The following is a 10996-nucleotide window of genomic DNA, read 5'->3' on the forward strand; positions in this document are numbered from 1 at the left end:
AGTTTTCAAGATTCTTTTCCTTCTTTGGTATAATCTGAGCGCCTGGGCTCTCAGATTCGCACACTTCCCTGTGTCCCCACTGTCCCACCATAGACAGTCCAATTTCGGCTTGAGGTTAAGCCACCAATTCCAGCAAAAGGCAATTTCAAAAGCTATTTAGTCTCAGCAATGAGACGCCCAAAATCAAACCCTTTTCAAGCTTTAGGGACCCCAATTTCCTTCCTTTTGCAAAACCCCTATCGGATTCATTGTGCGGAAATCCGAAAGTTCCATCACGGTCTCTTCTTTCGAGGATTCCGTTCATTTTCTGCCCGATCAGGTTAAGGGTACAAACCTGAGCCTCCTTTGATGAGGTATTTCATTGCTCGATCAGGATAAGGGTATAAACCTGAGCCTCCTTTGATGAGGTATTCCATTTTCCACCCAATCAGGTCAAGGGTACAAACCTGAGCCTTCTTTGATGAGGTATTCCATTTTCAACCCGGTCAGGTTAAGGGTTAAGCCTGAGCTTCATTCCATACGAGGTATTTCCCGTCCCATCCAGGTTAAGGGAAAAACCTGAATCTCACCTCCTTTTGAAATAAAATTTTCTTCTTATTCTCCATTTCATATCTACCATCATTACTTGAACTAATTCTTTCATACCCAGTCAGATTCATCTAACTAGGGCATTTTTATAATCCAAATTTGGTGTGTTTTCTTTGCCACTAAGCTCGGCTTTCAACCGGCTTAGTAGCAAAGAGGGGCATCTGTAAACACCCCAAATTTTCACCCTCATCCAGTACTTACATTTCATGTGTCATTGCATATCATTGCATGCATTTTTGCATATCATTTCATCGTATTGCATAGCATTGCATGTCATCCCATCTCATTTTCGAGATCCAGCACTCCTGTTTTCAAAACATTCAATCCAGATTTGAGTTTTAAAGCTTTCTTTCAAAATCAATTTCAAAACCTGGGTTTTTATTCAACATTCTATCATTTTTCAACCCCAGGACCTCATATTTTGAAATATTTTCTCAGAAAACAATCTGGATTCATTTCAAACTCAATTTCAATTGATTTCAATTCTCAGATGAGACCCAATTAGGTGGTGTCGCTTCTGGATTCCTTTACTTGTCAAAAATCTCCAAAAACTTCAGAGTCCTAGTTGGATCAGGACTCTTTTTCCAGTCGGATCAAAACTCTATTTTTCACTACCTTTTTACCTGTTTTTGAAGAAAACCTTTCAAAATCTTCTGTTTTGGCCAAAATTTCAGAGTCCTAGTTGGATCAGGACTCTTCTTCAAGAGTCCAATCAGATCAGGACTTTTCTTCGGAGTTTCAATTGGATTGGGACTCTAATCTTTTACAACTATTTTATCTATTTTCAATCAAATCTTTCAAAATGAGTCAGAAACTCAGAGTTTTAGTCAAAACAGGACTCTGTTCAGAGAGTCCTAGTTGGATCAGGACTCTGATCCTGATTTCAATTTTGAGAGAATCTTTTAGAAATCTTTCGATCTACCAAAACAATTACACTTTTATCAAAGAATTTCAAAATTCTGAGATTTTATCTCAGAGTCCTGATCAAATCAGGACTCTACCCCAGAGTCCTGATCGAAGTAGGACTCTATCCAAAATTGATTTTCTCACTTTATTTTCACTGGTTTTCAAAAGCTTTGCTTAAAATTCATCATTTGCCTACCAGAAAAACCAAAATTCTTAGAGTTCTGATCGAAATCAGGACTCTTTCTCAGAGTCCTAATCAGATCAGGACTCTGAACCGAAACTTCGATTTCATCCTGTTTTTAACTGTTTTTCAAAATTCTCTCATTTGTTTTCTCAGAAAATCCAAAAATCTGAAAGTTCTAGTTCAATCAAGACTCTGTCCTCATAGTCTTAGTTGAATCAGAACTCTGTTTTATTTTAATATTCGTTATTGTTTTCACTGTTTTGACAAGTTCTTTTATTTGTTTTTCAGAAAATACCAAAAAATTCTAGAGTTTCAGTCCGATCAGGACTCTGTCCCAGAGTCCTAGTCCAGCCAGGAGTCTGTTTTGAAGTTTGTTTTTACTCTGTTTTTTTTATTTATTTCCATTTGTTTTCAAAAATTAGGTCATTTTGTAGAGTCCAATTAATCCAGGACTCTATTTCAGAGTCCTCATTGAGTTAGGAGTCTAACCCTGACAGTATTTTCTGACTTGTTTCACCATTTTAGATGAAATCTTTTCAAAAATTTCTTTATTTGGCTTTTAAAAACCAAAATCACAGAGTCCTAAAAATCCAGGACTCTAGCCCAGAGTCCAGTTCGCTTGAGACTCTGTTTTCAAAAATCTTTGAATTTCAACTATTGATTTTAACCCCTTTTCAAAGCCATTTTCAGTATTTATTTCAAATTTTCAAAACTCTGATGTGGGGCCCACACAGTTGGCACCATATCCAGAGGAGTTCTGACTCGGTTAGAACCCTATGCCATTTCAAAAATTCTAATTTTAAGTTTACTTTTGAAAATCTTTTGAAAACTCCTTCAATTTCAAGTTTTAAAATCGCTTTTTGAAAAACTCAAGTAGGGCCCACTCGGGGTGGCGCCATATTCGAGTAAGTCAGGGCTAGACTAGGGTTAGTTAGTGTCTTGGTTAGTGTTAGAAGTTTAGAAGAGTCAAAACCATTTTGAAAACTCATTTTGAAAATTAGTTTTTAAAACTAGTGTTTTTAAATGTTTTTAAAGGTGTTTTAAAAACCCAAATGTGAAAGATGCCAAGTGGCATCACATTTGGGGGATTTCTAGGTTTAGTTAGGGGCTAATTAGGGATTAATTAGAGTCCCACCTAGGCTAGAAAACCACAAAAAATCGTTGCCTTTAGTGAATTTATTAGAAAGAGTCCTGAAAAAATGAAAAACCTCTTAATTAACCCTAATTAAGGAGATTTTGAAAACCTATAAATAGGGGACTTCAAGAGGTCAAAAGGGGGCTCCTTTTTTCTCAAATTTTCGTAGGTTCTCTCTCCTCTCCAGAACCTCCACCTTCCTCCATTGCAGTTGCAGCCCCAAGGTGAGTTTATTTAATATTATTTTATTAGTTTTCATGATTTTTCAATAGATTTCACCATGGAAACTCTTGTGTTCATGGATTTAACCATGGATTTCATCCAAGAACCCCAAAATCGACCCAAGAAGATGATCTAACTCAGTTTGAGGGTGATTTCAAGGATTCTAATCCATTAGAATCGATGAGAGGTACGTTTTTCATGTTCTTAACCTACGAAACGTGAGATTTACCCATTAAATGGGTTAAATCCATGATTTCAAAGGTGAAAGCAAATTCCAGCCATTGATTCCTGAGTTTTTATTTATTTATCTGTTTATTCATGTTTATTTTACGTTTTAAAGAATAGAAATAATTTTTATTTACTGTTTTATGGTTTATTTTATTGTTTTTCATTAGTTAATGCATATTTTCTCAAGTTTCTTAGATTTCTGTGTGTTTTTAGTTTAGAACAGAAAAGAGCATGCTGTTTCAGATTTAAATCCTTGTTGTTTATTTATGATTTTTTTATATGTGATGCATGCATATGTGATTGAACTACTGTAAAAAAATCAGAGGTTTTTGGATTCGGGAACCCTGTCAGAAAAATCAGACATCAAATCGGGTTTTTAAAGCTTTAAAATCGGTGTTAAAATCAGGAGAGTGACTTGCTGTGATGATATTTTTCTCATCCAATATCCGATTTGAGATCTGTAAAATGCCATCGATTTATATTGATTATATCTATCTACTGTGAAATTTTGAGATTTTTTTATTTTTGTTTGGTATTTTTCCTCTGACATAAAGTCTGATATTCAATTTAAAACTCGTTAGGGTTTACCAAAACCCTAATCAGACTTGTGTTGTTTATAAATCCCAAACCACAGATATGATTCATGATCTGTAAAAAGTGAGTACTATTATTTTTCTTTCTACTCTTTACTGCTAAAATATCAAATATTTTAGATTAGTATTTGTATTTATCCCAAAATTATCAATTGAAAGTATCTGTTTTGACCCCTGTTAGGTTTGTTAGATTTTAGTTCATATTGTCGGAAGGGTTTCTCCCTAACTGGAGATGCTTTTTCTGATCTGTAAATTGGGAAATCTCTGTTTTTATTCCTAGTTTGTCTCTGTAAAATTTCATAAATTTTCATGAAAGATTGGCCCCTGATTCGGGTCTAACTCTGAGACTGGTTGGTGAACTAGGTCAAAAATAGCATATTTTTAGGGTTTGATGCTATTTTTGGATTAATTTAATGCCAAAAAAATATTTTTATAATTTTTATTTGATATTAGGGTTATAACAAGTTCAGGTACCAAATTTGATAAATTTTGGAATCCAATTGATGGCTGAATTAAGCAAATTGCAAAACAGGGTTCTTGAAAGATCCAAAAACACTGCCAAAATCACAGTTTTTGTGATATTCTTGGATTTTCGTGCATAAGCATATATTTTTAGGGTTTTATCATGTTCATAATCATATTAGGATGCTTTAGGTTTAATTTGATGATTATTTGACTTCATTTAGTGCATAAAACCTAAGTTTTACCAAAATTTATTTCAGAAAACCCTGATTTCAAGGCCATAGTCTTGCTATCAGGGGCAATTTGGTCATTTGACCTAAATTTCGAAATCCCTAACCCTAATTTTCATATTTTTAATCATGTCATATCATATTTAGTTTGATTTATCTTCATTTGAATTTCAAAACTTGCATTTTATAAAATATCTTTCTGAAAACCCTAATTTCAAGGCCATAGTCTTGTTATTAAGGGTATTTTGGTCATTTTGACCCCAATTTCGAAATTTCATATCTTATCTTCCTTATTTATTCAATTTTATTTCATACTTTATCATTTTGATTTAATGGAATCATGGCAAAAAGGCTTATATCTAGTAAAATCCAGTAATTTCTAGATATTACTGGATAAACCTAGAAAAGCCAACATATTTTCATTAACCAAGTTTTCTAGTTTTGCAGGTACATTTAAGACTTTATTTTTCATGTATTTAAATTTCAATAGTGATGTAAATTAAATTAAATTTGGAATAAGAATTTAAATTTCAGCATAGATTAGGATTTGCATTTCATATAGTTTAAACTTTGATATATGACTGCCATGTATGCCAATTCATGCACATTTTATTAATTCACTATGGTCTACACGAATGGCACATACACTAGCTCTTATGAAGTTTATAAACTTGATGGAATTCATATTTATGGCCATAGTCAGAATATGAGGGATATCCAGATTTATGATCTTCACATTAGCCATATTCAGCCTACACACTTAGGCTAACTTCAAAATGCACTGCATTTCTCAAAAATACAAAAAGTATTTCTCAATTCCTCAAATCCATATTCATTCATTTCATGCATTTGCCAATTCCAATTCAAATCTCAATTCAAAGAAGTTCATTTTCTCAAAATTTTCTAAGTCATATGGAGAAATCGATTTTCTCAGAATATGAAAATCTCAAAGTATGTTTTAAGTGTTTCTCAAGTTCAAAATTCGAAATTTCAAGTTGTATATTCAATTCCAAGTTTGAATTCAAAGAAACCAAGTTTTCTCAGAATCAATTTTCATAAAATTCCAAGATTTCCCCAGAAATCGATTTTTACTTTTCTCAGAAATATTTTCCAAGTCCTGATTCACGATTTTCCATGTGATATCTTTTCCAAGTATTTCAGTCATTCAAAGCAAACATCATGTTTTCAAATATGCATTTTCAGAAATTCATAGCACATGCCTGATTCTTTGTGCATTTAGGAAATAGAACATGATTTAGACAAGTTGAGCAGAGTTAAGCATATAATTGATCCTTGGTTTGATTACCCCTGGTAAAGGCGCCAGGAACGGTTGAACCTCGTACCGACAGGCGAGTCCCATTCTTTAGAATTATCCTGCATTTTAAAACGGAGGCGAGTTATTTTCAAAATCTTTTTCAAAGGTCAGTTTGACTTGCAAAAGTAAAAATTTTGCAATGATAACAGAGTCCCACCCAAGTGGTGCCCAAGAAATTAGGGCTCATTGTGACTACGAATAATGATGGAGACATCATCCCCATGCAAACCACTAAAGGGTGGTGAGTCTGCATTGACTATAGGCAATTAAACAATGCAACGAGAAAAGATCATTTCCTGTTGCCATTTATTGATCAAATTTTAGAGCGACTCGCAAGTCAGAGTTATTTTTGTTTCTTCGATGAATATTCAGAATACAACCAAGTGGCCGTTCACCTAGAGGATCAAGAGAAGACCACTTTCACATGCCCTTATGGCACCTTTGCATTTAGACGAATGTCGTTTGGGCTATGCAATGCCCCAGCAACCTTTCAAAGATGTATGATGGCCATCTTCTCTGATATGGTTGATGACGTCCTAGAAATTTTCATGGATGACTTCTCAGTTTATGGCTCTTCTTTTGAGGATTGTCTCCAAAAGTTTATTAGAGAACTGAAAAGATGTATGAAGACAAACCTGGTATTGAGTTGGGAAAAGAACCATTTCATGGTAAAACAAGGTATAGTGTTGGGCCATATTGTGTTCCAAAGAGGCATTGAGGTAGATATGGCAAAGGTGGATATCATTACCATTGAAAAACTTACTCCACCTACCTCGGTCCGCCAATTTCATTTATTCTTAGGGCATACTGGATTTTATAGGAGATTTATCAAAGATTTCAGCAAGATCTCCCGTCCCTTATGTGCATTACTCTCTAAGGTGACACCCTTTGATTTTAGCTCTGATTGCATGCAAGTTTTCCTTAAGCTTAAGGAAGCTTTGATTTTAGCCCCTATTCTGATATCTCCTGATTGGGCATTCTCTTTTGAGATTATGTGTGACACCTTTGATTTTGCGGTGGGAGCCATTCTCGGCCAAAGAATTGATTGGAAGCCCTATGTAATCTATTACGCTAGTAGAACCCTATCTGATACTCAATTGAATTATACTATCATAGAAAAGGAACTACTAGCTGTAGTTTTTGCATTAGAAAAGTTTTGGTCATATCTTTTGGGCTCTAAGGTAATCGTCTACTCAGATCATGCAGCATTGCGGTACTTGATGAGTAAGAAGGATACTAAACCATGACTCATCTGGTGGATCTTGTTACTACAGAAGTTTGATCTCGAGATTCGAGATAAAAGTGGAAATCAGAATGTAGTAGCAGATCACCTGTCGAGATTGACAGTTGAGTCATCCCCTCAGTCGAGGCCAATTAATGACTCTTTCCAAGATGAGCAGCTTTTGAGTGTTAGGCGTCTCCCATGGTTTACCAACATAGTCAACTATCTGGTGACAGGAGAATACCCTGCGCATTGGAGTAAAATGGAAAAAGATTGTTTTATGGCGCAGATGAAGTATTACTTCTGGGAGGATCCAAAACTTTTTTGACTAGGTGCAGACCAGATCATTAGGAGGTATGTGGCTGAGGAGGAGGTTCATTCCATTTTGAACTTTTGTCATTCCTTAGCATGTGGAGGATATTTTTCAGGTAAAAAGCCTGCAGCAAAGGTCTTGCAGTCTGAATTTTGCTGGTCCACATTGCATAAGGATGCTTATGAATTTTGTTAGAAATGTCTGCAATGTCAACAAATGGGGAACATATCCAAGAGTGATATGATGCCCTTGATCCCCATCTTGATAGTTCAAATTTCTGATGTTTGGGGAATAGATTTCATGGGTATCTTTCCACCCTCATTCGGCTTTGTTTATATCCTTGTTGGTGTGGATTATGTTTCTAAGTGGGTTGAGGCAATGGCAACTAGAACCAACGATCACAAGGTAGTGCTTAAGTTCATTAAGCACAACATCTTTAGCCGGTTCGGTATGCCACGTGCCATCATTAGTTATGGAGGCAAACATTTCAAGAATGTACAAGTTGCTTCTTTGCTAAAGAAGTATTCTCTGCATCACAAGATCACCACCCCATATCACCCACAAACCAGTGGGCAGGTTGAGGTCTCCAATAGGGAGATCAAGAGAATCTTAGAAAAGTCAGTCAGACTAGACACGGACTAGTCTCATTGTTTGGATGATGCTCTATGGGTATATAGGACTGCTTTTAAGACTCCTATTGGCATGTCACCTTATCGATTAGTTTTTGGAAAAGCATGCCACTTTCCCGTTAAGCTGGAACATAGGGCCTATTGGGCCATCAAAGCGTTCAATTTTGATTTATCCTCGGCTGGTAAGGAACACAGATTACAGTTGAGTGAATTGGAAGAGTTGCAAAATGAGACATATGATAGTGCCAAAATCTATAAAGCACGAATCAAAGCTTTCCATGACGAGCATATCAATAGGAAACAATTCATGCCAGGACAAAAAGTTTGGCTATTCAATGCTAGATTGGAACTTTTTCTACGGAAATTTAGGTCTAGATGGAATGGTCTGTTTGAGGTTCATGAAGTTTTTTCACATGGAGCAGTCATTCTAGTGGACCCCAAAACGGGAGGGCAATTTAAGGTGAATGGGCATAGGCTGAAGTGCTATATTTCAAATATTGGTGAGGGAAAAGACAAGGAGTCCATTTACTTTATAGACTTAGAGGGCTGAGCACTACCTAACGTCTGGTTGAAGACGTAAAACTTAGCGCTTTGTGGGAGGCAGCCCATACTAGTATATATTCGTAGAGTTTTCTTTCTATTTAGTTATTTATTTCATTTATTTCTCTTGTTTCTGTGAGCATCAATGGTATATATCATGCATACACACCAGGATGAGTTATAAATATAAGACAATCTAGAGTGTCACATCACGAGGCATCATTTTACTCTGGTCGTATCTTTCCTTTCTTATGTGTCCCTATGTATTTTAGAGCATTCATGTAGTTTAATTCAAGTATGGGGAGTGTCACTAAGGAAATTGACATTTAAGCATGGGGGAAGGTATGTTGTATCTAAAAATTTTTGTCCATAAATAATTTTTTTGAAAACCTCATAAAATTGGGCATTTTTAAAGCAAAAGTTTAACAATATATAATGGTTTTTGTATATCTTTTAAATTTTGAGATGAATTTTAAGCCCCATGTAAAACTTTTTCTAAAATTGATTTAGATGAAAAGGTTACTTATGTGGCATTTGAAAAAAAATATTTGTTTATAGCTATGAAAATCTATTGTGATTTACATGAATACAAATACATTGATTTTTTAAAAAACAAGCACATGTTATCAAAGTAAGAAAAAGAAAAAGAAAAAGAGCATACAAATAGTATTTTGATACTTCTAGCTATAGTGCACTTAAAAGCAAGGTTGAAGCACAAGTTGAAGTGCTTGTACTAATGTGATTGAATTCTTAATCATTGAGAACAGACATGAGTTGAAGTGTTTGTACTCAAGAGAATAGGGAAGCTAGAATATCAAAAACTTTTTGTGCAATTATCATATGAGGCCTTTTGGATTCGAGTAATTAAGCTCGAGGGGTGTTCTACACCTGGTGCCCTAAAGCCATTTGGTTTGGGAGTTATCGGCCCAAAGCTCGCTACAAGGATCCATTATAAAGCCTGGTTAGTAGAGACATTGCTTAAGCAGAGAGAAAAACTATATGTAAATATAAAAATCCCGAATGTAGTGATTCAAGTGACTAAGTCTGAGGGACACTCTATGTCTAGTACCCTAAGGTTGTATAACCTAGGATCCACTGGCCTAAAGCTCGTTACATGGGTCATGAAATCTGAATATTGGCATAGTGCTCAATGAAAGAAAAATAAAATAAAAGAGCTTAGAGAAAAGAAAAACATTGCTTAAAAATATTTACAAAATAGTGCAAGAGTGTTTATGTAATGATAAATAGAGGATGACAAGAGTAAGCAAGTTTTTCTAAAAATAAAACATAGCTATTCTAGAAATCTAAAGAGATAGAAGAATATTTTTCTACTGTGGAGGCATAAAGGATTCAATCAATGAAAAAGAATTTGAATATATGAAATATATTTGTTAAAAAAAAGCTTTTTACTTGCCTGATATTTGAGAAAATCATGAAAAATATGCATAACACAGATGTTTTTGGGTATCATCACTGAACACCCTTGATGATGCATGAAATGCACATCATGTTAATAAGTTTTTCATGCATTTTGTAATGAGTTTAAGGTTTTAAACCCATGTTTAGATGCATTTTGATAGTAAGGGGTTGTGGTTCGAATTTTAGAAAAATCGGAGTTAAAATGAGAGAGTTATGGTTATTTCAGTGTTCGAGCACGAATTTTGAGGTGGATCGGATCCATATCCGACCCAATTAGGCTGTTTGGACCTTAGATCAACCTTTAGAAAGCCCAAAATCCAACCCACACGCATATCCATATCCATTTCAAAAAGTTTTGCAGAAAACCCCCCAGAAAGTGGCGCATAGAAAATTAATTTTTTATAACAGTGTTTCTGAAAACTATCAAAAGTATAAAATAGAGTTTCCAGCAAACCCTAGGCATCTTTGGCTTTGGATTTGACGCCCCTTACAGTGAATCTAGCTCCAGCACCTTCTCATCTCTCATTCCATCACGTTTTGCCATTGAAGACCGGTTTATGCTTGGAAATCAAGCATATTTTGATCTCTCTTGTCATTTCTATGCATTTCTTCTTCTTTCTTGCTTTCTCAGCATTTTCGGTATTTTTGCAGGTGTAGCAGAGGTGGATCCATTAGAAAGCCTGGTTAGTAGAGACATTGCTTAAGCAGAGAGAAAAACTATATGTAAATATAAAAATCCCGAATGTAGTGATTCAAGTGACTAAGTCTGAGGGACACTCTGTGTCTAGTGCCCTAAGGTTGTATAACCTAGGATCCACTGGCCTAAAGCTCGTTACATGGGTCATGAAATCTGAATATTGGCATAGTGCTCAATGAAAGAAAAATAAAATAAAAGAGCTTAGAGAAAAGAAAAACATTGCTTAAAAATATTTACAAAATAGTGCAAGAGTGTTTATGTAATGATAAATAGAGGATGACAAGAGTAAGCAAGTTTTTCTAAAAATAAAACA

General features: G+C 35.1%; 1 pseudogene; it reads left to right on the top strand.

Moving 5' to 3' along the window:
- The first annotated feature begins 6528 nt into the window (after nucleotides 1–6528).
- On the top strand, nucleotides 6529–8577 carry LOC149849021 (uncharacterized; annotated as a pseudogene).
- The last annotated feature ends 2419 nt before the right edge of the window (nucleotides 8578–10996 follow it).

This window comes from Nuphar pumila, chromosome 1, assembly GCF_984573655.1.
Source record: "Nuphar pumila chromosome 1, dmNupPumi1.hap1.1, whole genome shotgun sequence".
Lineage (NCBI taxonomy): Eukaryota > Viridiplantae > Streptophyta > Magnoliopsida > Nymphaeales > Nymphaeaceae > Nuphar > Nuphar pumila.